Genomic DNA, 25872 nt, shown 5'->3' on the forward strand with positions numbered 1-25872 from the left:
CTGTCATGTAGCTGTCAAGTAAAGGGTCTGAATACCCTTTGTAAATGTGATATTTCAGTTATTTATTTTTAATTACTTTGCAAATATTTCTAAACATCTGTATTTGCTTCTTCATTCTGGGGTATTGCGTGTAGATTGATGTTAAAAAAAATGAGTTGAATCCATTTTAAAATAATGCTGTAATGTAACAAAATGTGGAAAAGGTGTAGGGGTCTGAATACTTTCTGAATGCACTGTATTCCAGGGAAATATGTGGGGTATGGGTTTACTGGGATTGTTGTGTGTGCCAGCATGGACTCAACAGCCTGAATAGCCTCCTTCAATGTTATAAAGAAGAATGATCAAAGTCAGAGTATTCTTCTTTCAATAATAGGATGACAGTGTGTGGGAAAAAAATCAGCTGTGACCTTGAAGCTCCTCAAATCTTGAAGAAACAATTTAATTCTGAAATGCACAAAAAAAATTTTGGAGCCTTTCTAAATGGATGAGGATAAAATGGACGGTCCTGACCAGAATTGCCTTGAGCCCTTGATAAATGCAACAATCCATGGTCTGAACAATAAGTAATGCAAATATAACCAGTTATTCTCCTGTTGTCTGGAATATATTGAGAAATGCATCTCCACAGCATTGTTTTTCCTGCATCCTGCATGATGAATCAAATGTCTTACAAGTCAATGCCCCTCAAAACGTCTCTCAGTGAAATTAATTTTGCGCGAAATTGCTAACGGACTCAGTTTGACCAGAATATTTTTTAGCTAATATTTCTTGATTTGCAGTATTCAGCAGTTCATTTGTTCTGTCTTGTGTATCTAATTCTTCCATTAATTCTGGAAGGTCACTTTTCCTATCATAATAATTGAAGGGTATTTCTTCATTGGCTGTGGACATATGCCCTTGAACTGCTGCTGGTGTTTAAAACACTGATCTGTCTCTCATGGGTTTCTTTCAGGTTCTGAACAGGTACAGGTGAGGTGAATGATCACAGTCTTTTCCCAGGGTCAGTGAGTCTAAAGCCAGAGGGCTTAGGTTTAAAGTGAGAGGGCAATGAGTTAAAAGGGACAAGAGGGGCAACTATTTCTCATGGGAGGTATTGGTAATATTATAGGTTTATTGAAATACAGTGAAAGGTTTTACGTGCTGTCCAGTCCTATCATAATAAACATAAGTACAATTGATTCACACACAAGTTCAAATAGGTAGTGCGAAGATAAAATGACCAGACGGCAGAATATCGCATTACAGCATCACAGTGTTACAGCTACAGGGAGAGTCTAGATTAAAAAACAAAGTGCAATGAAGTATGTTCGAAGATCGTGACAACACCCCTAGCATATGAGAGGACTATTCAGTATTCTGATAACAGTGGGGAAGACGTTGTTCCTGAATCTGTTGGTACATGCCTTTAAGCTTTGTATCTTCTTCCCAATGGGAGAGTGGTGAAGGGAGGATGACTAGCGGAGTAAATAATCTTCAATTATGTTTGCTGCTTCCCCATAGCAACGTGAAGTGTAGAGGGACTCAATGGATGGAAGGAGGCTGGTTTTCATGATGGATTGGGATACATCAACTCTGCATTTTTTTTGCAGTATTGGGCAGTATTGCTGTGTGAGCAAACTGGTGTGATGCTCCCAATGGGATGTTTTCTATGGTTCACCTGAAGAAGTTGGTGGAATACTTTGAAGATATGTTGAACATGTCTTCTGAGAAAGTTCTGTTGGCATGCTTTCTTGCCTGTATATTTAACATGATTGGTCCTGGGAAAATTGTTGGTGAGATTTACACCAAGAAACTTGAAGCTCTCGACCATCTCCACTTCGTCATTATTGATGGTGGCAGGTGCGTGTATACCATCTAGTTTCCTGAAGTCAATAATTAGATCCTTTGTCGTGCTGACATGGAGAGAGAAATTGTTGTCTTAACAAGGTGTTACTAAGATGTCTATCACTTTACTGTACCCCATTTCCTCATTGTTAAAGATCTGGCCCACTGTGGTGCGGACATCTGTAAACTGGTAAACAGAGTTAGAACAAAATTTGACAGCACATTTAAGAGTGTACCGAGAGTTTAGTAATGAGTTAAGAATGCATCCTTGCGGGAAACCGTTGATGACAACTATGATGGAAGATGTTTTGTCACCTATCCTTACTGATTTATGTCTGTGGGTTAGGAAGCGGAATAGTGGCACAGCGGTCGAGTTTCTGCCTTGCAGTGCTAGAGACCTGGATCGTGACTCGTAGACGGGATCATAGTTCAATAGTTCAACGGCGCTGTCTGTACGGAGTTTGTATTTTCCCCCCGTGACTGCGTGGGGGAACATCTGTTCACCTCCTACACGCCAAAGATGTGCAGGTCGTAGGTTATTTTGAATTTGATAACAATTGTATAGTGTCCCGAGTGTGTAAGATAATGCTAGTATACGGAGATTGCTAGTGAGGATAAATTGGGTCTTTGCAAGGAATTTAAATGAGTAAGGATGGAGAGAGTTAATGTTGGATTTTAACTCTCATGTGTGCTGTGAATTTCTTTATTGTCTCAGGTGAATTTTCCAACAATATATTAACCATATAACCATATAACCATATAACAATTACAGCACGGAAACAGGCCATCTCGGCCCTACAAGTCCGTGCCGAACAACTATTCTGGAAGCAACATGGTAAAGTCCAGAGTAAACTTAGTAATGAAGAATGAGCCAGATGACTGCGGACAAATAATGCGTTAACATTTACCCAGCCTGGTCATATTTTTGGGATTGTAATGGGAAAAAAAAACAACAGTCTAAATTTAGATAAGAGCAATTGAGAGGGGTGAGGCAAATATAATTGCCAGGCAAATAGTTAAAGATCATTGGCAAGTTTTCAAAAAGAAATAAATCATTGAATATTCCTAACATACAAAGTTTTTGCACACCAACAAAAGATGACTCACGAAGGAAGGTGCAGAATAAAATTAAAAGACAAACCAAACTAAAATACCCAAACTAGCACAAATAGTTGATTTGAAGAAATCCAGAGAGTAATAAGAAGATGATGAAGCAGACAGCAGGCTATATGAAGGGTATGTAACAGTTATTCAATTCAAACAACAGCCAACTGGAGGATCTCGAAGATTTATTATGATCTGGGTGAAATATTTGTTTTATCATCATTCTGAATGGCCATAATTTATTCTGTGGCAGCGATTGTGAGTGCTTGATTGCACAACCAGGGCAAATAATATCTGTGCTTCTACTTTTTTGATTCCTACAAGAATTTTGGATGTTTCAGTAATAGACAATAGACAATAGGAGCAGGAGTAGGCCATTCGGCCCTTCAAGCCAGTGCCGCCATTCAATGTGATCATGGCTGATCATCCCCAATCAGTACCCCGTTCTTGCCTTCTCCCCATATGCCCTGACTCCGCTATCTTTAAGAGCCCTATCTAGCTCTCTCTTGAAAGTATCCAGAGAACCAGCCTCCACCGCCCTCTGAGGCAGAGAATTCAACAGACTCACAACTCTCTGTGAGAAAAAGTTTCCTCATCTCCGTTCTAAATGGCTTACCCCTTATTCTTAAACTGTGACCCCTGGTTCTGAACTCCCCCATCATTGAGAATATGTTTCCTGCCTCTAGCGTGTCCAAACCCATAATAATGTTATATGTTTCAATAAGATCCCCTCTCATCCTTTTAAACTCCAGATTATACAAGCCCAGCCACTTCATTCTCTCAGCATATGACAGTCCCACCATCTCGAGAATGAATCTTGTAAACTTACCCTGCACTCCCTCGACAGCACGAATGTCCTTCCTCAAATTAGGGGACCAAAACTGCACACAATATTCCAGGGTGTGGTCTCACTAGGCCCCTATACAACTGCAGAAGGACGTCTTTGCTCCTATACTCAACGCCTCTTATTATAAAGGCTAACATAGCATTCCCTTTCTTCACTGGTGCTGTACCTGCATGCTTACTTTCATTGACTGATGAACAAGGACCCCCAGACAAATCCCCTTTTCCCAACTTGACACTATTTAGATAGTAATCTGCCTTCCTGTTTTTGCTACCAAAGTGGATAACCTCTCATTTACCCAACCTGTGCCTACTCACCCAACCTGTCCAAGTCACCCTGCATTCTCATAGCATCCTCCTCACAGTTCACACTGCCACCCAGCTTTGTGTCATCTGCAAATTTTCTAAAGTTACTTTGAACCCCTACTTCTAAATCATTGATGTTTATTGTAAATAGCTGCAGTCCCAACACCGAGCCCTCCGCTACCCCACTAGTCACTGCCTGCCATTCTGAAAGGGACCCGTTAATCCCTACTCTTTGTTTCCTGACTGCCATCCCAGTTTCTATCCATCAGCACTCTACCCCCAATAGCATGTGCCCTAATTTTCCCACTAATCTCCTATGTGGGACCTTATCAAATGCTTTCTGAAAGTCCAGGTACACTACATCCACTGGCTCTTCCTTGTCCATTTTCCTAGTAATATCCTCAAAAAATTCCATAAGATTAATCAAGCATTATTTCTCCTTCGTAAATCCATGCAGTTACTGCAATCCAAATGTGCCGCTATTTCATTTTTTATAATTGACTCCAGCATCTTCCCCACCACCGATGTCAGGCTAACTGGTCTATAATTCCCTGTTTTCTCTCTCCCGCCTTTCTTAAAAAGTGGGATAATATTAGCTACCCTCCAATCCACAGGAACTGATCCTGAATCTATAGAACATTGGAAAATTATCACCAATGCATCCATAATTTCTAAAGCCACTTCCGTAAGTACCCTGGGTGCAGACCATCAGGCCCTGGGGATTTATCAGCCTTCAGTCTCATCAGTCTACCCAACATCAATTCCTGCCTAATGTGGATTTCCTTCAGTTCCTCCGTCACCCCAGATCCTCTGGCCACTAGTATATCAGGAAGATTGTTTGTGTCCTCCTTAGTGAAGACGGATCCAAAGTACCTGTTCAACTCATCTGCCATTTCCTTGTTCCTCATAATAAATTCTCCTTTTTCAGTCTTCAAGGGTCTGACTTTGGTCGTAACTAATTTTTTCCTCTTCACATTCCTAAAGCAGCTTTTATTATCCTCCTTTATATTCTTGGCTAGCTTGCCAGCGCACCTCATCTTTTCTTCCAGTATTGCCTTTTTAGTTATCTTCTGTTGTTATTTAAACATTACCCATTCCTTTTGCTTCCCGCTCATCTTTGCTACATTGCACTCTTTTATTTTTATACTCTCCCTGATGTCCCTTGTCAGCCACGGTGGCCCTTTACTCCCCTTGGAATCTTTCTTCCTCTTTGGAATGAACTGATCCTGCACCTTCTGTATTATTCCCAGAAATATGTTGTTGCCATTGTTGTTCCACTGTTATCCCTGCTAAGGTATCTTTCCAGTCAGCTTTGGCCAGCTCATCCCTCATGGCTCCATAGTCCTCTTTATTCAACTGTAACACTGACACCTCCGATTTACCCTTCCCCCTCTCTAATTGTAGATTAAACCTGACCATATTATGGTCACTGCCTCCTAATGGCTCCTTAACCTCGTTCCTTTACCAAATCTGGTTCATTACACAACTCTAAATCCAGAATTGCCTTTTCCCTGGTAGGCTCCAATACAAGCTGCTCTTGGAGTATCCATCACGGAGGCACTCCATAAACTCCCTTTCTTGGGGTCCTGTACCAACCTGATTTTCCCAGTCTAACTACATGTTGAAATCTCCCATAACAACCGTAGCATTACGTTTACTACATGCCAATTTTAACTCCTGATTCAACTTACACCCTATATCCAGGCTAATGTTTGGGGGCCTGTAGATGTCCCATTAGGGTCATTTTACCCTTACATTTCTTTAGTTCTATCCATACACATAGGCGGCGCGGCTCTGGCCAGCAGCGGCCTCTGAAGTCTGTCCGCGTTTTTATTATTTTCTGTCTGTGTTTTAATGTAGTTTTTGTTATTTTATGTTGGGGTGTGTGTGTGGGGGGGTGGGAGGGGGGGGGAAACTTTTGAATCTCTCCCTGCACTGGAGACCCGACCTTTTCTCGTCGGGTCTCAGTTGTCGTTGGGGCCGCAACGAGGAGCGGCCTCCAACAGGAAGAAGCCGGGGACTCAGGTGCCGACTCACCGTCACCGTCGCGGAGCTGGCCGAGACCGGAGCGGGTGGAGCGGTGGAGGAGCGCTGCTGCTGCTGCTGCTGCTGCTGCCGATGCCGCTGCTGCTGCTGAGTCGGAGGCTGCTACTGCGGGTCTGCGGACGGCTCGGACGACCCCGCGCGGCTCCCTGGAGGGAGACCGCTTTTCGGGCTGCTGCAACGGCGAATTCTCCCGCCCGAGTTGCGGGGTCGAAGAGCTCCTGGAGCGGGGCCTAACACCATTGCCCCGCGCGGCTGGAACGGCCGCGGGACTTTGCGAGCGCACACCGGGGGCTCCAACATCAAGACCCGGTGTGCGACCTCGCACCACCCGGCGTGGCTTCAATGGCCGCGGGACAATCGCCATCGCCAGCCGGGGGCTATGACTTTGACTCTGACATCGGCGGGGGGGGGGGAGAGAGTGCAGTGGAGAGATAAGTTTTTTGGCCTTCCATCACAGTTATGTGATGGATGTTTATGTTAAATGTAATTATGTTGTGTCTGGGGTCTATTTGTGTGTAATGTATGGCTGCAGAAACGGCATTTCGTTTGGACCCCCAGGGGTCCAAATGACAATTAAATTGACTCTTGACTCTTGACTCTTGACTCTTACTGACTCGACATCTCCTGTTTCAATGTCACCCCTTGCAAGGGACTGGATTTCATTCCCCATCAACAGAGCTACCCCACCCCCTTTGCCCACCTATCTCTCTTTTGGATAAGAGTTATACCCTTGAATATTCAGTTCCCAGCCCTGACCCCCTTGCAGCCATGTCTCTGTAATTCCCATAACATCAGACTTGCCAATTTCTAACTGAGCCTCAAGCTTGTCCATTTTATTTCTTATACTTTGCGCATTCATATACAACACTTTGACCTTGATATTCACCTCCCCTCTCACACCGCTCGCAATTTGCCCTGACTTTACTCTCTTATCCCTTTTTGAACTTTCCTTCCCATAATTCAAGAGTCTTTTGTAACTTTTCCTGTACTCACTTCCCCTTCAACCCCATGTTTATAGTCCCAATTTGTCAATCCCTATTTGTCAATTATAGTCCCAATTTGTCAATTTCTCAAGGCAAAAGATCATGCCTTTTTCACCTACACTCAAAATTTTAGCCTAGGGTGTCCAATTGCTCCTCATAGGGTAACCTAATAGCAGGGACCTCAACGACTGCAATGGTTTAAAAAGGCACCTCACCATCACCTTTGCAATGACAGTTAGAGATTGTGAAGCCACATTCCTTATATGAATAATAAGAAAAAAATCTGAATATCTTACAAACTTGATTGCGATTTTTGAGGAGGTGATTAAGGTAATTGATGAGTTATTGCGTTTAGTAAATTGTTTGACAATTTATGGTACACTGATCTAGTAGAAGAAGATATATGTGATCCGTAGTGACTTGAGCAAAACATAAATGTTCTGTAAGAACTCAGTGAGTCAGGCAGAATCTCTGGAGGGAATGGACGGGCAACATTTTGAGTTGGGTCTTCTCTCACCAATTTGAAGAAAGAACCTGATCCAAAACATTGCTTGTCCATTCCCTCCATAGGTGTTGCCTGATCCGTTGAATTTCTCCAGCACCTTCAGTTTTGCTCATGATTCCAGAATCTGCTGTGCCTTGTGGCTTCATAGTGACTTGGTAGTTTGGATTTGGATCTGACCTATCCATAAACGACAGAGGGTAGTGTTTGAGGGATGTAATTCTAACTGGAGGCCTGTGACCATTGATGTTCTACTGGGATCAGTATTGGGACTTGTAATGTTTGTAAGGCATATAAATAAATTGGATGAAAATGTAGATGGGTTGGTTGGTACATTTGCAGATGACACAAAAATTGCTGGAGTTTTGGACAGTGAGGAAGGTTGTCAAAGGATAGAGCAGGATCGAGATCAGTTAAAGATGTGGGTGGAGAAATGACAGATTGAATTAAATGCTGGTAAGGTAAGGTGTTGCACTTTGGGAGTTCAAATGTTAGGCGAAGAGTACAGTTAATGTCAGACCCTTAAAGACATTGATGCACAGAGTCTGAAGAGTCTCGACCTGAAACGTTGCCTATTTCCTTTGCTCCATAGATGCTGCCTCACCCGCTGAGTTTACCCGGCATTTTTGTCTACCTTTGATGCACAAACGTATCTCTGGGTCCAAGTCCAGACCTCCCTGAAAGAAACAACACAAACAGACAGAGTGGTACAAGGCAATTGGGCAATTGAGTATTATAGTCAGCAAATCATGTCATGGCTTTAGAAAACATTTTTGATCTATGTGCACTTCAGATCGTCACATTACAGAAAGGATGTGGATGCTTTGGAGTGGGTGCAGGTTTACTAGGATGCAGCCTGGTTTAGAGAGTATTAGCTATAACAAGAGTTTGGACAAACTTGATTGTTTTGTTTAGATTATTTTCTCTAGAGTGTTGGAACTGAAGAGAGACATGATAGAAGGTTGTAAAATGATGAGAGGCATAGATCAGGTGGACAGTCAGAATCTTTTTTCCCCAGGGTGGAAATGCCAAATAGTTTTAATATCAGCGTGGAAATGTTTAAAGGGGATGTATGGGGCAAGTTTTATTTTACACAGAAGGAGTGAAAGGGGTCTGGAAATGTTGGTGGAAAGAGACATGATAGTGGTGTATGAGGCTTTTAGAGAGGCAACTGAGTGTGGAGGGGTAGAGCGATCCGGATCACATGCAGGCTGAAGGGATCGGTTTAATTTGGCATCATGTTTGGCACAGACATCACAGGCTAAATGGCCTGTTCTGGTGGTGTACTGGTTTATTTTCTTTGTTCTATACTTCCTTAAGTAGACTAAAAGTCTCCTTGTACACGACCATAGGAGATCTCTCACGACCATACAGGCTGTATGGTCGTGAGAGGTATCCTATGATCGTGAAAGGTCTCCAAAGAGTCGTAGCGTCTTTCTGGTCGCTGCTGAATTTTCAACATGTTGAAAATTTTCGGCGACCTATGATGGGTGCCGGCAGTCGCCTGTAAAGGTCGCATAAGTGGGACAGGCCCTTAATGGGAATTTTTAGGCAACTACAGGCGAAGAGTTTGTCGCCACATGTTCACCGGTAGTCGCTGCTAAATTTTCAACAGTGGGTTTGATGCCAATGAGCGTAGCTTAACTTCTCCTGACGTACGTGCTGTCGTAGGTTGGTGCCAGGATGACATAGGTTGTCACCGGTTTTTCGGCAATCTGTTATGACTATGACAGTCGCCGGCAGATGTCTAAAAATTCGGCAAGTGGGACAGGCCCATTAGATCCCCAGCATTCTTCATTTTTTTATGTGTTTTGTTCTTTTAATTTTTACCAAATTTGATGAGCTCATATTTTTCCACATTGTACAACTGCTGTGCTTTAACCATCCACTTAGCCTTTCTATGAGAAACCCTTCTGCACCATCCTCGCAACTCACATTGCCAGCTCCCTATGCATATATACTTTAGTATACACAGCATTTGGTTGAGCTGAAAATTTGCCCTCACTTCCTGTTCTACTCTTCCCCATGAGGAAATATCTCTCTTTGTTAATCCGCTTAGAATCATTCTAATAAAAGTCAATGAATGTAGACCAAATCTACTTACCCCTCCTCACAAGGCAACTCCTTTAGCACAGGAATCAAATCAGTGATTCATCTCTCAACTAATTCCCATGTAAATATGTAAACAAAAAGTGTACATATTATGTAATGTGTTGTTTTAACAAAGCCCAGTACAGTTGTAACAAGATTTCTCTACATTGCTGAGTGAGCAGGATTAAAATCAGTAATTTACAATATTGCAATACAAAATCAAGCTGCCTTTTCCATATTAACTGTGTTGATATTTTTCTGCAAGTAGCGCAGCTGAACCTTGTCTCTTCTCGGACCACAAGCCCTCCTTTGTTTTGTACAATGTTGGCAATGGTGGAATAATGTGCATATTGTCATACCTTGCTTTCAAAGAAGCCTGTAAAAACACAAGAATTAGTAGGCTATTGAGTGCCATCAGCCTACTTTATGATTCAATAACTACTTGGCTAAATTCGTATCTCATTTACTTTCAAGCCCAATTACCACATTCCTTGAGTTTTCAAAAATCTGTCACTCTTAACTTTGAAGATGCCGCAACATCTGACAGGAGAATTCCAAAGCTTCACAAACCTCTCAGTGATGACTTGTCATTTCATCGCATATCTCAGTCGCTCATCTAAGGCTAATTCTTGACTTTCTGTTCTGAGGAAGTAGAAACTCACTGCCTCTTTGTCCTTCAATATCTTCCAAAATTGACAGTTTTCAATATGATCATCACTCATTCTTTGAATCCGGTTTGTCCTCACAGGACAGCTCCTTCATGCCAGGTGAAGAGACAAATGGGTGAAGAGTTTGGATACATTCATGAGCAGAAATTAGCTCTTTCTCCTTCCATTTAAATCTAGTCACTTTTAGTAATTCAGTTTGATTATTTGGTTTACGTTAATCTTTTATGCCAACAAATATTATTAAGCTCTGTTCTTCTCAACTCTGTTGCAAAATATGTTCATCTTTGGTTCACTTTACTTTATAGTTACATTCGAAAGAACTCTATTTGCAGATTAGTGAGCAGTCTTGCTCTTATAACACATTGCTCCGATCTAGAAATTAAATTTGTGTAGCCTAATGAAGATGCTGTCTCATGAATAACATGTTAATCATTAGCAAACTGTTGGAAGAGCAGAAAATTTGCTGAACCAACTTCATCCACTAAGAATAGGCCTAATTAGCCAATACAATTTACAACTGATCACAGTTGTCCCACATTAAAACCAAATAAATTGGCATTGGTTTATTATTGTCTAATGCTCCAAGATATAGTGAAAAGACTGTTTTGCTTGCTATCTAGGCACAGCATATCATACATGAGTACATCAGGCACCACAAAATGAGAGAGATGAGATAGATTGGAAGATTGGGAATATATCCGTAGCATATGAAAATCTCAAAGCTTTTTATATCTGCATGAAAAACAAGAGAGTAACCAGGGAGAAGGTAAGACCACTCAAGGATAAAGGAGGGAATTTGTGCTTGAAGTGATGGAATGCAGGCAAGGCATTAAACAAGTATCTGTTAGATGCAACTGTTTTCAAGGGGAAGAACATGTAAGTCAGTGAGATCAGTATGGAGAATACTAATATGTTAAGACATAGGAGGAGGAGGTGTTGGGGTTATTCAAGAGCATTAAGGTAGACAAATCTCTAGGGTCTGATGGGATCTATCCCAGGTTATTGAAAGAAGGGGCAATTATGGGAGCATGGACGAAGGTTTGTGTGTTTCTTCAGCCGCAGGCAAGGTCCCAGAGAACAGGGGCTAATGTTGTTCCTTTATTTAAGAAGGGAGGCAGAGAGCATCCAGGGTATCATAGAGCATTACATCAGTGGTAGGGAAGCTATTAGAGAGGGTTATTTGGAATAGGATTTACTCACACTTGGAAGAGAATGGATTGATTAGAGACTGTCAGTATGGTTTAGTATATGGCAGGTCATGTCTTACTAACTTGATCAAGTTTTTTAAGGAGGTGACAAAGGATTGATGAGGGTAGGCTGGTGGATGGTGTATACATGAATTTTAGTAAGGCATTTGATAAAGTCCTTCAAGGTAGGCTGATCCAGAAGTTTAAGATGCACACAATTAACAGTGACTTGGTTGTATGCATTCAAAATTGGCTTACTGATGGAAGACAGAGGGTTGTGGTGGAACGGTATTCATGCTGGAGGTCTATCACCAGTGGATTTCCTCAGTTATCTGTGCTGAGACCTCTGCTGGTTGTGATATTTATTAATGAAATGACTTGGACATAATCGTAGAGGGGTTGATTAATAAGTTTTCAGATGACACCAGGATTGGAGGGGTCACAGGATGTGAGGAAGGCTGTTAAGGTATGCAGCAGGATATAGAACAGCTACATGAATGGGAGACAAAATGGCAGATGGAACTTATATCAGCTAATGTGAATTGTTGCACTTTGGGAGGTTGAATGTAAAGGGAAGTATACAATTTATGGCATGAAAGTTTTAAAGCATTTATGCACAGTGGAAAATTGAGGTCCAAGTTGATAACTCCCTAAAAATGCCAATGCAAGTACTGAGCCAAAATTAAGGCATATTGTATTATTGTCAGGCACCTATCATTCTCTACTATTACTAAAACTCTCATCTTGTCCACTGCGTTGTTTTTTTAATTTGTGCAGAAATGCTACTATATATCGCTAGGATTACTTGCCACCTTCTCACCGTTCTCCTCTGCTCCAAGCCACCAAGTTTTGTTCCGATCGGTGGAAGAGCACAACAGGTGCTGGGGATGGGAGCAGCTGTGAGGCTTGAGCCGGGTCCTGGAGCCTGGAGCTAGGGCCGGGAACCTGTGAGCCCACACCCCTCTCCCCCCTCTCCCACACTACCCTCCCCCACACCCCTCTCCCCCACACATTCACCCTCCCCACCCCTCCCGCCACACCCTCTCCCCACACACCCTCTCCCCACACCCTCTCCGCCACACCCATACCCACACACCCCATCTGTACAATCCTATAATAAAGACACTTTCTCTGATATTTCACAAAAACAATGGTGGGCAAAAGTTGGATTGCAACTGAATGGAGCTGGGTCCCAGGAGCTGTGAAGAAGAAGCCCTACTAACTGCTACATCCTTCTGATCAGAGTTGGTTTCAAACTTACTTGTTCACTTTTATCCTTGTCCAGAAAGATTGTGGATGAATGGTCCAGTCATGCATGAATGATGCAGTCTGATAGCTACAAGTCTACAATAGGGCATACAGGATGCCCTATTGAGCAATTTCAGCAGGAGATAATTTCATATATGTTTACTATGTAGCAATACAACAAATGTGAAAACTTGTGAAAGCAAACTGTTTTAGATTAAGTTCCAAAGTTTTGTTATATACTCAGAATATGTAAGCAATTGCTAGACATAACTATAATTTATTTCAGTTTAGTTTATTATTGTGACATGTACTGAGGTACAATGAAAAGCTTTTGTATGCAAGCTTTCCAGTCAGACAAAAGACTATACATGAGTACAATCAAGCCATCCACAGTGTACAGGTAAAGGACAATGGGTACAACATTTAGTGCAAGATACATTGAAGTTCGATAAACTCCAATTGAAGATAGTTCAAAGGCCTGCAATGGACAAAATTGGAGGTTAGGCCAACACTCTAGCTGATGAGAGGACCATTCAGTTGTCTGATAGTATGGGACTGTGAATGCATCCCTGCGGGGCAACAAGTGTTGAGGATTATTGTAGAGGATGATTTGTCACCTATCCTCACTGATTGTAGTCGGTGATACAATTGTAGAGGGGAGTGCTGACTCCAAGTTCCATGAATTTGGAGGTGAGTTTGGTTTGGATAATGGTATTGTTCACATGTTCGCAAGTTAGAGGTGTAGAATTAGGCCATTCGGCCCATTGAGTCTACTCCGCCATTCAATCGTGGCTGATCTCTGCCTCCTCATCCCACTTTCCTGCCTTCTCCCCATAACCATTGACACCTGTTCACAAATGCATTTACTTTCAAGAAATATTATGGTTGAAATAGACGGTTACAGTCGAGGTAAGTTCCTTTTATTACGTTCTTAATTTCATAGGAAAATGTCACCAACCAAGACATTATCATACATTTTGTGACTTAATTACATTCTCATGGTTATTGGCACGCACAACATTGTACAAAAAAGAGAAACAAAGTGCTGGAGTAGCTCAGTGGGTCAAACATGGATAGGTGATATTTCACGTTGGGACCTTCCTTTATTATAGGAAGTTGATTCTCATCAGTGCTAGTGATCTGCAATGCTTAGCTGGAATAAAATGTTAAGGTTTAACTTTTTTGACCATATTGTGAGGAACATTGTAGAAATTGTGAGACATTAATTTTTAACTTTTAAGCAATGCCAGCAAAATCCCAAATGCATCATTTTAATAGTTCACAACTTGCTTCAATCAATGCTGTTGTGAGCTGTTGCTTGCCTTTTAGAGGAAGACATGATTATTTTACTTGCCTGTGGTTGGAGGCTTGCAAGTATAGATTTAAGAAATCAAAGGGGATGCTAAAATGGAACAAACGGAGAAAAATCTCTCATAACTTCCAACATTGATTGTGTTTCATGGCCTCTTCAACAGTGGGAGTGTTGCAGGTGAATGCCAGATCTTTACATTTTGTGAGCTGCTGGAACTTGATCAAAATCAAAATTTAAAATTGAAAGATTGACAATTAATTTCCCGAAAAGTATTCCATTTGTCTTCTGAGAAAGATTTAAACTTCCTCAGGTGTTTTACCCATGGCCGTTTTGACATATCAAGTCAAGTTGAGTTTATTCTTAAATGCACAATTATACTGAGATACAATGAAAGTTTTGTTGCAGCAGCATCTCAGGCACATAGACAGCACATACAAATATAATTTATATGTTAATTAGATGTAATTTTACATGACGTGTAAATTACACCTGAATTATACATAAATTATATGTCAGTGAAAGGAAAACTGCAAATAGACATTAGTTCAACACAATTAGAAAACTAGTCAATTTTAGTGCAAATAGATGGTCCATAGTGTTCTATTGCAAAGGTAGGATTCTGATTATGCAGGTCAGTTCAAGAAACTGGCGGTTGTAGGAAAGTAACTGTTCCTTCCTCTGGTGTTATGAAATTTGGGATTTCTGTGCGTCCTGCCCAATGATAGCAGCGAAAAGAAGCATAATCTGGATGCTGAGGAACCTGAATATGGATGCAACTTACTTGAGGCAGCACCTCGTGTAGACAGGGCCAGCCTTAAGCCGATTGCTCCCAATTGGTCCCTGCGCGCTAGGGGGGCCCCGCGCTGGAGTAATCAAAAGATCCTAGAATTCCGCAGCTGTTCCCCCGCGGGAGGCAAAACTGAACCAGCGTTGCTTTCGTCCGTCTGTCCGCACGTTCGCTCGCTCTTGGTGTCGGCCCTTCTTCCCTCAGCCTCCGCCAAACAAACACACACACACGGCATGTCTGGCAGATCGGTGCGGGCCGAAGCAGCTTTGAGGAGCAGGGCAAAGGATGACATCAAATGGGTCATGGCAGCTATCGAAAAAGTACGGAAATGCTAAGGGGGAAATTAAAAAAAACCCGAAGGATTTCCTGAAAACCTGATGGTTACCAAAAGAAAGGAGGCGCCGGTGATAGCTCGTGTCGGATGGAGGGGGGGAGGGAGGATGGTTTGAGTTCCTCTTCCCCCTGACTCTGTCTGAAGACAGGTCTCGACCCAAAATGTCACCTATTCCTTTTGTCCAGAAATGCCGCCCATCTAATGCCGTGTCTATTCTTTAATCTCTCAGCTTTGCTTTGGAGTAATGTACTCTCGGCTCGGGTAGATCTACCCCGGGGGAGGGGGGAGAGAGGGGGAGAGAGAGAGAGTAGAGGGGGGAGAGGGGGAAGGAGGGGGATGAAAGGGGTAGATGGGGAGGGGTGTGAGGGGAATGGAGAAGGGGAGGTGCGTCGTTCCCTCACGGTCCTGGGGCAGCGCTCACGCCCCTCCAGTCGCCGTGCTTCATGCACACAGCCCTGGCTCCACCCCATCTCTCTCTCTGGGGAGACGCAGTGAACAATACAGGGATGGTCGGGCTGGGGATTGGAGCAATATTTTCAAACCTTGGCCTCAGCTCACGCCCGTCTGCCCGGACCCCGGCATCCGTTCCCGCCGCCGGCCCTCTCCCTCCCTTCTCTCATTCCCTTCCCTTCCCCTTCTTCCCTCCCTCCCTTCTCTCCTTCCCTCCCTCCTTCCTCTCTCTCTTTTCCCTTCTCTCCTTTCCACCCTTCTTTCTCTCCTTCCCTCCCTTCTTTCTCTCCTTCCTCTCTCTCTGTTCCCTTTTCTCCTTCCTTCCCTCCCTTTGTCTCCTTCCCTCCCTTCTTTCTCTACTTCCCTCACTCCCTTCTCTCCTTCTCTCCCTCCCTCCCTTCTCTCCTTCCCTCCCACATACACACATAATGCAATCAACTAACACACACATCATGCACAGACAACTAACATACACACAACTAAGACACACACACAGAACACTAAGTTTAGATGGGGTAGAAGCCCAAAGGGTAGGATGGGGCTGAAGCCCCAAATTTAATGCCTGGACTGGTTTTTCGCCAATAGTTATTGGTTTTCTAGGATCTAGTTGTTTTTTTTTTCATTTCACAATCACTAAAACAAGTGGTATTGTAACTGTGTACTTTTCAGAGGTGATCTACACATTTTGTTTGTTACTTGTAGGCTTACATGTATGCAATTTTATATTAAAATGTAGCTTAGTTCTAGACAACAAACAACAGGTGCAGGAGTAGGCCATTCGGCCCTTCAATCCAGCATCGCCATTCAATGTGATCATGGCTGATCATTCCCAATCAGTACCCCGTTCCTGGCTTCTCCCCATTTCCCCTGACTCCGCTATCTTTAAGAGCCCTGTCTAGCTCTCTCTTGAAAGTATCCAGAGAAACGGCCTCCACCGACCTCTGAGGCAGATAATTCCACAGACTCACCACTCTCTGTGAGAAAAGTTGTTTCCTCGTCACCATTCTAAATGGCCAACCCCTTATTCTTAAACTGTGTGGACCCTGGTTCTGGAATCCCCCAACATCGGGAACATGTTTCCTGCCTCTAGCGTGTCCAAACTATTTGGTCCATTATCTCTCAGGCACATTTTGATTACTTTCCATTCTACCATAGAGATATGAAGTCTATAATAGACTTTATTTGTATTTCTATGGTTCTACAGACCTTGGCTGGGAACGTGGTGCTCACCAAAATTGTTCCCAATTGGGCCCCGCACCTCCGAAGGTCGGTCCTGCGTGTAGATGCTTTCAATAGTGGGGAGGGTTGTTACTGTGATGGACTGGCGCGATGCACCAGTTTCATGTGTTCCTGTGTGTTGGAATTGACCTGTCAGACCATGGTAAATTTAGTCTGGTTTATTCAATGAAATGCTGAATCTCTTTAAACATCTGGGATAGTAAAGATGCTGGCATGCCTTTTTCATGATTGCATCTATGTGCTGAGTGCAGGACATGTCATCCGTAATGTTAACACCCAGGAAGTTTAAGTAATGCTAACTATCTCCAGCACCGACCTACGAATAAAAACCTTCACTTGGTTCCCCAAATTCCCCTTTCTGAAGTCAATAATTACTTTTGTTTGTAGCTGAGGTCGAGAGGGGTTGTTGCAATTCCACTTAACCAGGTGTTTTATCTTGAAAGGGAGAAAGGTGATGTTTTGGGTTGAGACCCTTCTTCATCCCCTATGCTGACTCATTACTACCATTAACTCAGTCAACTGTGATGAGTATAGCAGGGGGCTAACTGCTCATTCTTGAGAAGAACCCATGCTGGTGGTCATTGAGAAGGCACATTCTTACTGCTCAGGCCTGATTGTGGTCTGCCAATGAGAAGGATTCAGTTACAAAGGGAGGCACAGAAACACAAGTTTTCAAGCTTAGCGATGAGTTTGGAGGATATGATTGTCCTGAAAACCAGGCTATTATCGATGAACAGTAGTCTAGTATATGTTTTCCTGTTATGCAGATGGGACAAAGCAGAGTGGAATGTCAGTGAGATAGCATATGCTGTTGATTCACAGTGGCAATAGGCAAATTGAAGTAGACCCAGGTTATTTCTGAGACAGGTGTTGTTTGCACCATAACCTGTGGAAGCATTTCCTTACAGTACTTTAAGTCCTACCAGATGGTAGTCATTGAGTCAGGTCACCATGTGCATTTTGGACACCATTCTTACACAACACTCGCTCAATGGAGGCTTTCCCGATATTTCCAGGTGCTGAGCTTGCACTCCAGAGAGGGTCTGGCCCACTGAGTCCATTGGGTCCATCGTAAGATTGCTGAAGCATTCAAATGTTTTAAAAAGCCTGTTCCATATTTCTGCAGTTCTGGCTGCAGATTTCAGCTTTAAGAAGGTCTGAATTTGAGTAGATGAGTTCTACTTGCTGCCAGCAAAATGTGTCCACTCTCCATACTATCTTCTCCAATCAAAATATTCTAACTGAGAATCAGTGATGAGTTTCTGTTTGTATTTTCTGCTAGGTTAGTCAAATGTCAATCTTTAGTTCTTGGGTGGTCACATGAGCTAACCATATATCGTCTATATAGTATGTACCGTATAGCCATAAGCATAGTAATGTGCTGCCCGCTTCTTTGCCGATAAAGTCTTTGGTGGACCAATTCTTGAAAGCAGAGTTACTAAATTCATCAGCTATCTTCCAATGAAGAACTTAATTGTTGTATAGGCATGTTCTCCGGCGTTCTATGTGGAATTGTATGTTTAATTCCTCAAAAGAGCCAAAATACCTATTTGATTAATATAAGGTAGACAAAAATGCTGGAGAAACTCAGCGGGTGAGGCATCATCTATGGAGCGAAGGAATAGGTGATGTTTCGGGTCGAGACCCTTCTTCAGGCCCTTCCTTCGCTCCATAGATGCTGCTCACCCGCTGAGTTTCTCCAGCATTTCTGTCTACCTTCGGTTTTTCCAGCACCTGCAGTTCTTTCTTAAACATTTGATTAATATATGTAACTAAAGTCACTTATGATCATAACTGGCCATTGGCAGAAGATATTTTATCGTCTGCTCTTTGGTGCACGGAAATGTCCATTCTTATGAAGATGAGTTCTTCGCCTCAGCGGTACACTAATATTTCAAATAGTAAAAGACATGCACTAAATCTAAAATCCAATAAGGGCTGTAAATAAACCATTTTACACAACTAGGAGACTCCACTGTGACACTTCAATCCGGAATTTCCCACATTATGGAAAGAATTAAATCAAAGCAGACTGGCAATGAAAGAATATTGACATTTTTATTGAAACATCTAAGAAATTACATAAATCATTCAAGCATACATATAAAAATTACACACACATCTGCACAGGCACTCGGTCTGCTACCCCCAGAGATCTTTCTGTCTCTTTTAAATGATTTAAAATATATTTTCCTTCAGGTTCTTCTATTTAACTCTTAATATTCCTGATACCTTAACAAATACAATAGACACTAGACAATAGGTGCAGTAGTAGGCCATTCGGCCCTTCGAGCCAGCACCACCATTCAATTTGATTATGGCTGATCATTCCCAATCAGTACCCCATTCCTGCCTTCTCCCCATATCTCCTGACTCCACTATCTTTAAGAGCCTTATCTAGTTCTCTCTTGAAAGTATCCAGAGAACCCGCCTCCACCGCCCTCTGAGGCAGAGAAATTCCATAGACACAATTCTCTGTGGGAAAAAGTGTTTCCTCGTCTCCGTTCTCAATGGCTTACCCCTTATTCTTAAACTGTGACCCCTGATTCTGGATTCCCCCAACATCAGGAACATGTTTCCTGCCTCTAGCATGTCCAAACCCTTAACAATCTTATATGTTTCAATAAGATCCCCTCTCATCCTCCTAAACTCCAGAGTGTACACGTCTTCTCAGCCAGTATAATTAAGAAACTACCACTTCACATCTGATGAAAGATTCCAGACTTGAAGTGACAAACTTGCAAGAGTTTCCAGCATTTTCAGTTTTCACTTCTTGATTTTTCCTTTATGGCCTGAAGTATCCTGAACTGACAGATTTTCATTCAGGACAAGTGGGTACATCCTCAGAATAAAAGGTTGTACCTTTAGAGTGGAAATGGGGAGGGATTTGTTTAGCCGGAGAGCAGTCAATCGGTGGAATTCAATGACCCAAATGGCTGTAGATGCCAAGTAATTGGGTATTTTTAAAGTGGAGGTTGATAGGTTCTTGATAAGTAAGGATGTCAAGGGCGACAGGGAGAAAGCTGGAAAATGGGAATAAGATGGAAAAATAGATTAGCCATGATCAAATGGCGGAATGCTTGGATTCATCATCCTTGGATTAAGGGAGCAAACATAATTTGGAGTTCTTGCTAATATTCATTGATACATTTTAAGGACAATCCCATACTGTATGATGATTATACTTAGCCAAGGCTATGAGAATAAATAGTAGAGAGCACAGGGCTTTATGATGCTAAGGACCTGGGTTTGATCATTTGTATTCTCTCCCTGTGACCACATGGGTTTTATCCAGGCGCTCTGGTTTCCTTTCACATTACAAAGGCATCCAGCATTGTAAGTCAATTGGCTTCTATAAATTGTCCCGTGTGTAGGATAGAAGTAGTGTCGGGGTGATCTTTGGTCATCGTTGACTTAGTGGGCCGAAGAGCATGTTTCCATGTTATATCTCTAAAATAAATTAAACTAATCTTATCTAAAAGCAAGCAGTACAAGTGGAACTGCACCCCAACAAAATGCACATTCCTTCAGGAGAGGAAAAAATCATGGGCGAAGATTGAAATGAAAGGGATTAAATTTGGTGATAGCATATATTGTGTTTATTTCACCAGCAGTCTCTCAAGTGTATTTTATGAATATTCATTTTTTTTCTCAGTGATTTTCCCCTCCAGTACCAGTTCTTAATTTATCCTCCAGAGGTCTTTCTTCATTGACTTAAGATCAGCTGGCTTACCGTCTGCTCATTAATTTTATTATCATCAGTTTAAGCCCATTCCACAAAGGTTAGATCTGATGTTACCAGGATTACTGGCAATCAAGTGAAACCTATCTTTCAAATGTTCCACAGTTTCAAGCATGCTGCTAAATGTCGTCTCTTCCTGTGTGTGCTTTCAAAATAAAAGATACCTAATTGTAAAGATCCCTAGTATATCCTATATATTTATTTGAAGTGTTCCAGCTATCAGTTTGTAAATCATATTTCAATTAAATAGTGCATTTGGTCACAAATATTGTTGCCTGAAACCAAAATTTATGCTGAGCGAGCAATTGTGTTTATTTCTCCAAATGTTCTCTTGCACACAGATCCATATCCGAGTAATGAGGTAGGTGTATTGTGAATCTCTCTACAGCAGCAGGTGCAATTCAAGCAACAGTGAGATTGATCATGTCAGCCTTCACTTCTGTCTGAGGTGCATCCAGCTGAGATTCTGGAAACTCAACTGAAGCCGTCCTCAGCATCAGATTTGTGACAGCATGCTTGATTGCAAAATTCACACAGATCATTCCCCATTCAACAACATGAAAACAGATTTTGCGTAATGTACTGAGTGAAAATTTAGCATCTCTTTTTTGCCTATCACATTTGTCAGTACTGTGATTTAAATGTTCAAAGTATTTTGGGGGGATATTTTCCTACAAACTTTTTTTTTTAACTCAAAACAAATCGGCAAAATGTTGCAGCTCAAGCTGCTTGAAATGTATTATATCAAAAAACTGACAGAGCTTAACATTGTTGGCAGACATTTAGTGGCCTAGAGGGTTGTATGAGCATTGGAGGATGCAATGCTGTCAGAGTCACAGAGCATTGGGGCTTGCTGCCAATTGCCAATGCACAGCATAGGACATTTTTAATTTAAAGTGTATCACTATCACATGGAGAAAAAAAAGTAAGACATTTTGGAAAAAAGTTGTTTGAGCAACTTATGAATTCAATTAGGCAGAGAACGTATTACCTCTTAACCTTGCAGCTTAAAAATAGCTTTGTGATAGTAATGTTTGGATTCATGGGATGGACGGTTACTATATCACTTTTTCAAGAAATGGTAGAAATTTACAGCATAAGAGGAATTTATTTGGCCCGTTGGGCCTGAGGAAAGAGGAAAGTTGTTGAGAGACTGAGGAAAGTTGTTGAGAACAATCCGTTTCCTAGCTCTGGCTGTGCAGTCTTACAGGTCTTAACATGGAAATCTAATCCAGGTGTGATGTGTTTCTTTCTCAATTATATTTTTTAACAGAGAATCCAAACCACCAACACCTGAGTGAAAAACATGTCCTTAACTTAGTGGATAGGAAAGAACTGCAGATGCTGGTTTAAATCTAAGGAAATGCCAGAGTAACTCAGCAGGCCAGGCAGCATCTCTGGAAAGAAGAAATGGGTGATGTTTTGGGTTGACCCCCGAGTCTGAAGAAGGGTCTCCCATTCCTGCTCTTCAGAGATGCTGCCTGTCCCACTGAGTTACTCCAGCATTTTGTGTCTACCTGTCCTGAACTGGTCTGCATCTGACATGTGAAAGTCAATTGATCCTTTATATTCTCTCTCTGGATGTGTCTCTGGATAATTATAAATAGGTTAATCAAATCATTCCAGCATAAATAACATTTCAAACTGTGTGAACACTATACACCTACTACCCTTTGTGTGAAAAAGTTACCCCTCGGGTTTCTATTAAATCTTTCCCCACTCACCTTAAACCTGTGTCCTCTGGTTCTCGATTCCCCTACTCTGAGCAAGAGACTCCAAGGAATAGTCCTAGCCTGCTATACCTCTCCCTATTGCTCTGGCCTTTGAGTCCTGGCAAAATAATTGTAAATCTCCTCTGCCCCTTTTCCAGCTTGACAACCTCTTTCCTATAACATGGTGCCCAGAACTGAACACAATACTCCAATTGTAGCCTCACCAACATCTTATACAACTGCAACATGACCTCCCAACTTCAATACTCAATACTCTGACAAATGAAGGCCAACGTGCCAAAAGCCTTTTTGACCACTCTATCTACTTGTAATGCCACTTTCAATTAACTATGTGCCTATACTCCAAGATCCCTCTGCCTTCCAATACTCCCCATAGCCCTACCTAGAGTTCACTGAGTAAGTCCTACCCATGTCCGTGCCCCTATGAACGCAACACTTCACATTTCTCTGTATTAAATTCCATATGAGCACCTGTACCAAGACATGTGTCAATGATAGTGATTGACCCCAATGCCTATGTTGTTTTTTATCACCATTGAACTAGCCCAAAAATTTGGAAACAACAGAATATGACTTCAAGAAAACTAATGCTGATGGTCTCAAGGATTTTATAAAGCCAATTCTTCACAGGTAGCAATTCAGGCAACTTGAAATCCCCAAATAACATGACCACATGACCTGGCCTTTAATTTGCACCTATGAAAATATTCTAAACTTATTCATAAGAAAACACTTGAAGAGTTTTTGATGAGAATGACTAGGAAATTGCAAAGCTAATTTACTCCAAGCAAAAGCGTTCTTGAGTTGGAAGCCACAACATGCACCAAGGGAAAAGAAGCAGCTGGAAAAGTACACAGGGTCTATCACCTCACAGACAACAACAAATCACTGATTCTTCAGTGCTGTCAAAGACATATATGGCCAAACAAGACAAGGTTCCAACAGAACAGAGGGGTAGCCAATGTCGACTGTGAAAAAGCACAAACATTCTTCACTGTGACTTCTTGGTTGTTGAAATGAGTACCTTGAGTTAATTCCACAGTAAAGTATTCATCCAAATGACCACATGGCAATATGGCCAAAAATAATATAAAAGATGGAAAACATGACAGAGACGAATTACAGGCACTAATTTACAACCTTTTTTTTAATATCTTGGAAAAGTTCATGCCAAAGGTCATCAGAGATGCTGTAAATCTGGCTGCTTTCAAGAAAGGAGATAAATCTAATTGTGTTAAATACAGATTAGTGCCAGAGAAAAATATATCATCCTTATTCAACCTCTTCCTCCAAATGACTGAGAAGCTGCTCCACAAATCCTTCCATTGAGTCTGCATATTCAGAGCAATAAGATCAGTCCTAATATGATAAATCAATACATCTCTACAGTACTTCTACGTAAGGTCATGAATGCATTTGCACTTGTGGTTTGTGAGCAATAATTGTTAGAGGAGCAAGTGTGTTATCAGAGCTACGGTGGCATTATAGAACAATATATCTACTTGGAATTTTGTTTTGAGAATAATTTTCATCCTTTATGAAACACCTAAAAGCTTGCAGAAGCTTAAAAGTATCTACCACCAGACTCAGGAACAGATTATTTCCCTCTGTCACCAGACTTCTGACTGGCCCTCCTATAAGTTAGGATACAGTCCTGATTCTACAACCTACCTCAGTGCAGGCATTAAACTTTTTCTCTGGAACTGTAATGTTACAATGCCATTCTTTGAACTTTTCAAAAGAAAGTTCATGAAGAAAATCAACTCCGGTCATGTAGATATACCTATTAATGTTATTCGGAAAATCACAGACAATCACAATCAATTTATTCAATCCGATGATTACAACCAAGTCAAACCTCATTTTCTTGATTGTATCACTCTTAAAGCAGATAATTTTTAAGAGCTAAATTAAACCTTGTTTGTGTACGACAGAACCAAAATATTGCACCCAATGTGTTCCCATTTACAGGTGTTGAGCATCGACCCGAACATTTTAATTGACTGTTGAAGTGCACATAGCTCACAACTGCTGGAACTTTACACATAATGTTAACCAGAGTCCGGTGTTGATTTAGAGATAAGTGTTTCACCCAATTGCTCCTCTCAATGTGAAATAGCAATGGAGGGAGTTCTTATTCAGCTGATCAATCCCGCCATTGCTATTTAAAGGGATTGTGAACTATTTATTTTCAGATGAGGAGCTGATTTATATTCAGTTTTTTGTTTTTGTTGCACCACCAATATTTGGTGATTTCTAGAGCTTCTAAAATGTGTTCAAGTTTGGAAGGTGCTGAAGGACTTTGGCCAGACTTCAATACTTTTGCACATGGCTTTTTTCTCCCAGACATTGAACCATTCATATAAATTCCTTTGGAGTTCAGCATGGCTGGAAGAATGGAAACAAAATGCATGTTTACAAACTGCCAGAAGCAGGAAGAAGTGGGAGATGAAGGATTTGGGCATGTTTTGTCGACCACAGTGCTGAGAAAGCAATTCTCTTCCTTCAATCCCAGCAAAGAACCATATGTAAGCTTTTGCTTCAGTCAGTCTGCCTCACTCAATTGGTTATGCTCTTGAATTACTCAATAACCTAGAGCACACTGAGAACCACATTGCCATTGGCTCTCAAGATGGCCATGGCCAAGTTTTTTCAAGGGTGTTGCATACTGTTAACATAAAGATATCAATAATTTTATTTGTTCAATTTGTTCTTTTGTTGAAGAACACCAACCAGGATTAACACACAGCTGCACCAGGAGGCAAGGTATAAATATTAGTGTTCATGTTAATCTGCACATGCGATGTGTCCTCTATGAGATGTAGTGAAAGGGAATTTGCCAACTCAGCATGCAGTTCATGTGTGACCATATGAAGCACAGTGTGCACATGTCAATGCTCATTCTCCACTGTGCCACCACTGTAAGCAATAGGTTGGCAATTGGGCCACAACAGTTGGGCCACTCACTGCAAGGGTCCTGATTCTGTTCTGTTTGCCTCTTTATCCATAAACTAAACAGATTAGTCATTGATTGAATTGATTCATAGAATTTATTGCCACACAACCAGGGTCGGTGGAAATTTGGGTTGTCAGCAGCGGTACAATAATAAAGAACACACAACCACAATAAAAATGTAACACAAACATCCACCACAGCATTCATCACTGTGGTGGAAGGCACAGAACTTGGCCAGACCTCCTCCATTTTCCCCCGTGGTCGGGACCTCCACCCTCCGCAGCCGTTGCTGCAGGCGTCCAGATGGTAAGGGACAAAGTCAAAGGCAAGGTAAGTCCAGGATCGGCTCTTCCCCACCGGAGACTGCGGCTTCAGGCTGGTGTAGGCCGCAGGCCGGCAGTCGAAGATTTAAAGTCCCCGCCGCGCCGCAGCCAGAAGCACCGCAGACCGCAGGGCCGGTGGTCGAAGCTCCCTTCCAGGGGTGAAGGTAAGTCCATGCCAGACCCGCGGTAGAAGT

Source organism: Leucoraja erinacea, chromosome 3 (genome assembly GCF_028641065.1).
Source record: "Leucoraja erinacea ecotype New England chromosome 3, Leri_hhj_1, whole genome shotgun sequence".
Lineage (NCBI taxonomy): Eukaryota > Metazoa > Chordata > Chondrichthyes > Rajiformes > Rajidae > Leucoraja > Leucoraja erinaceus.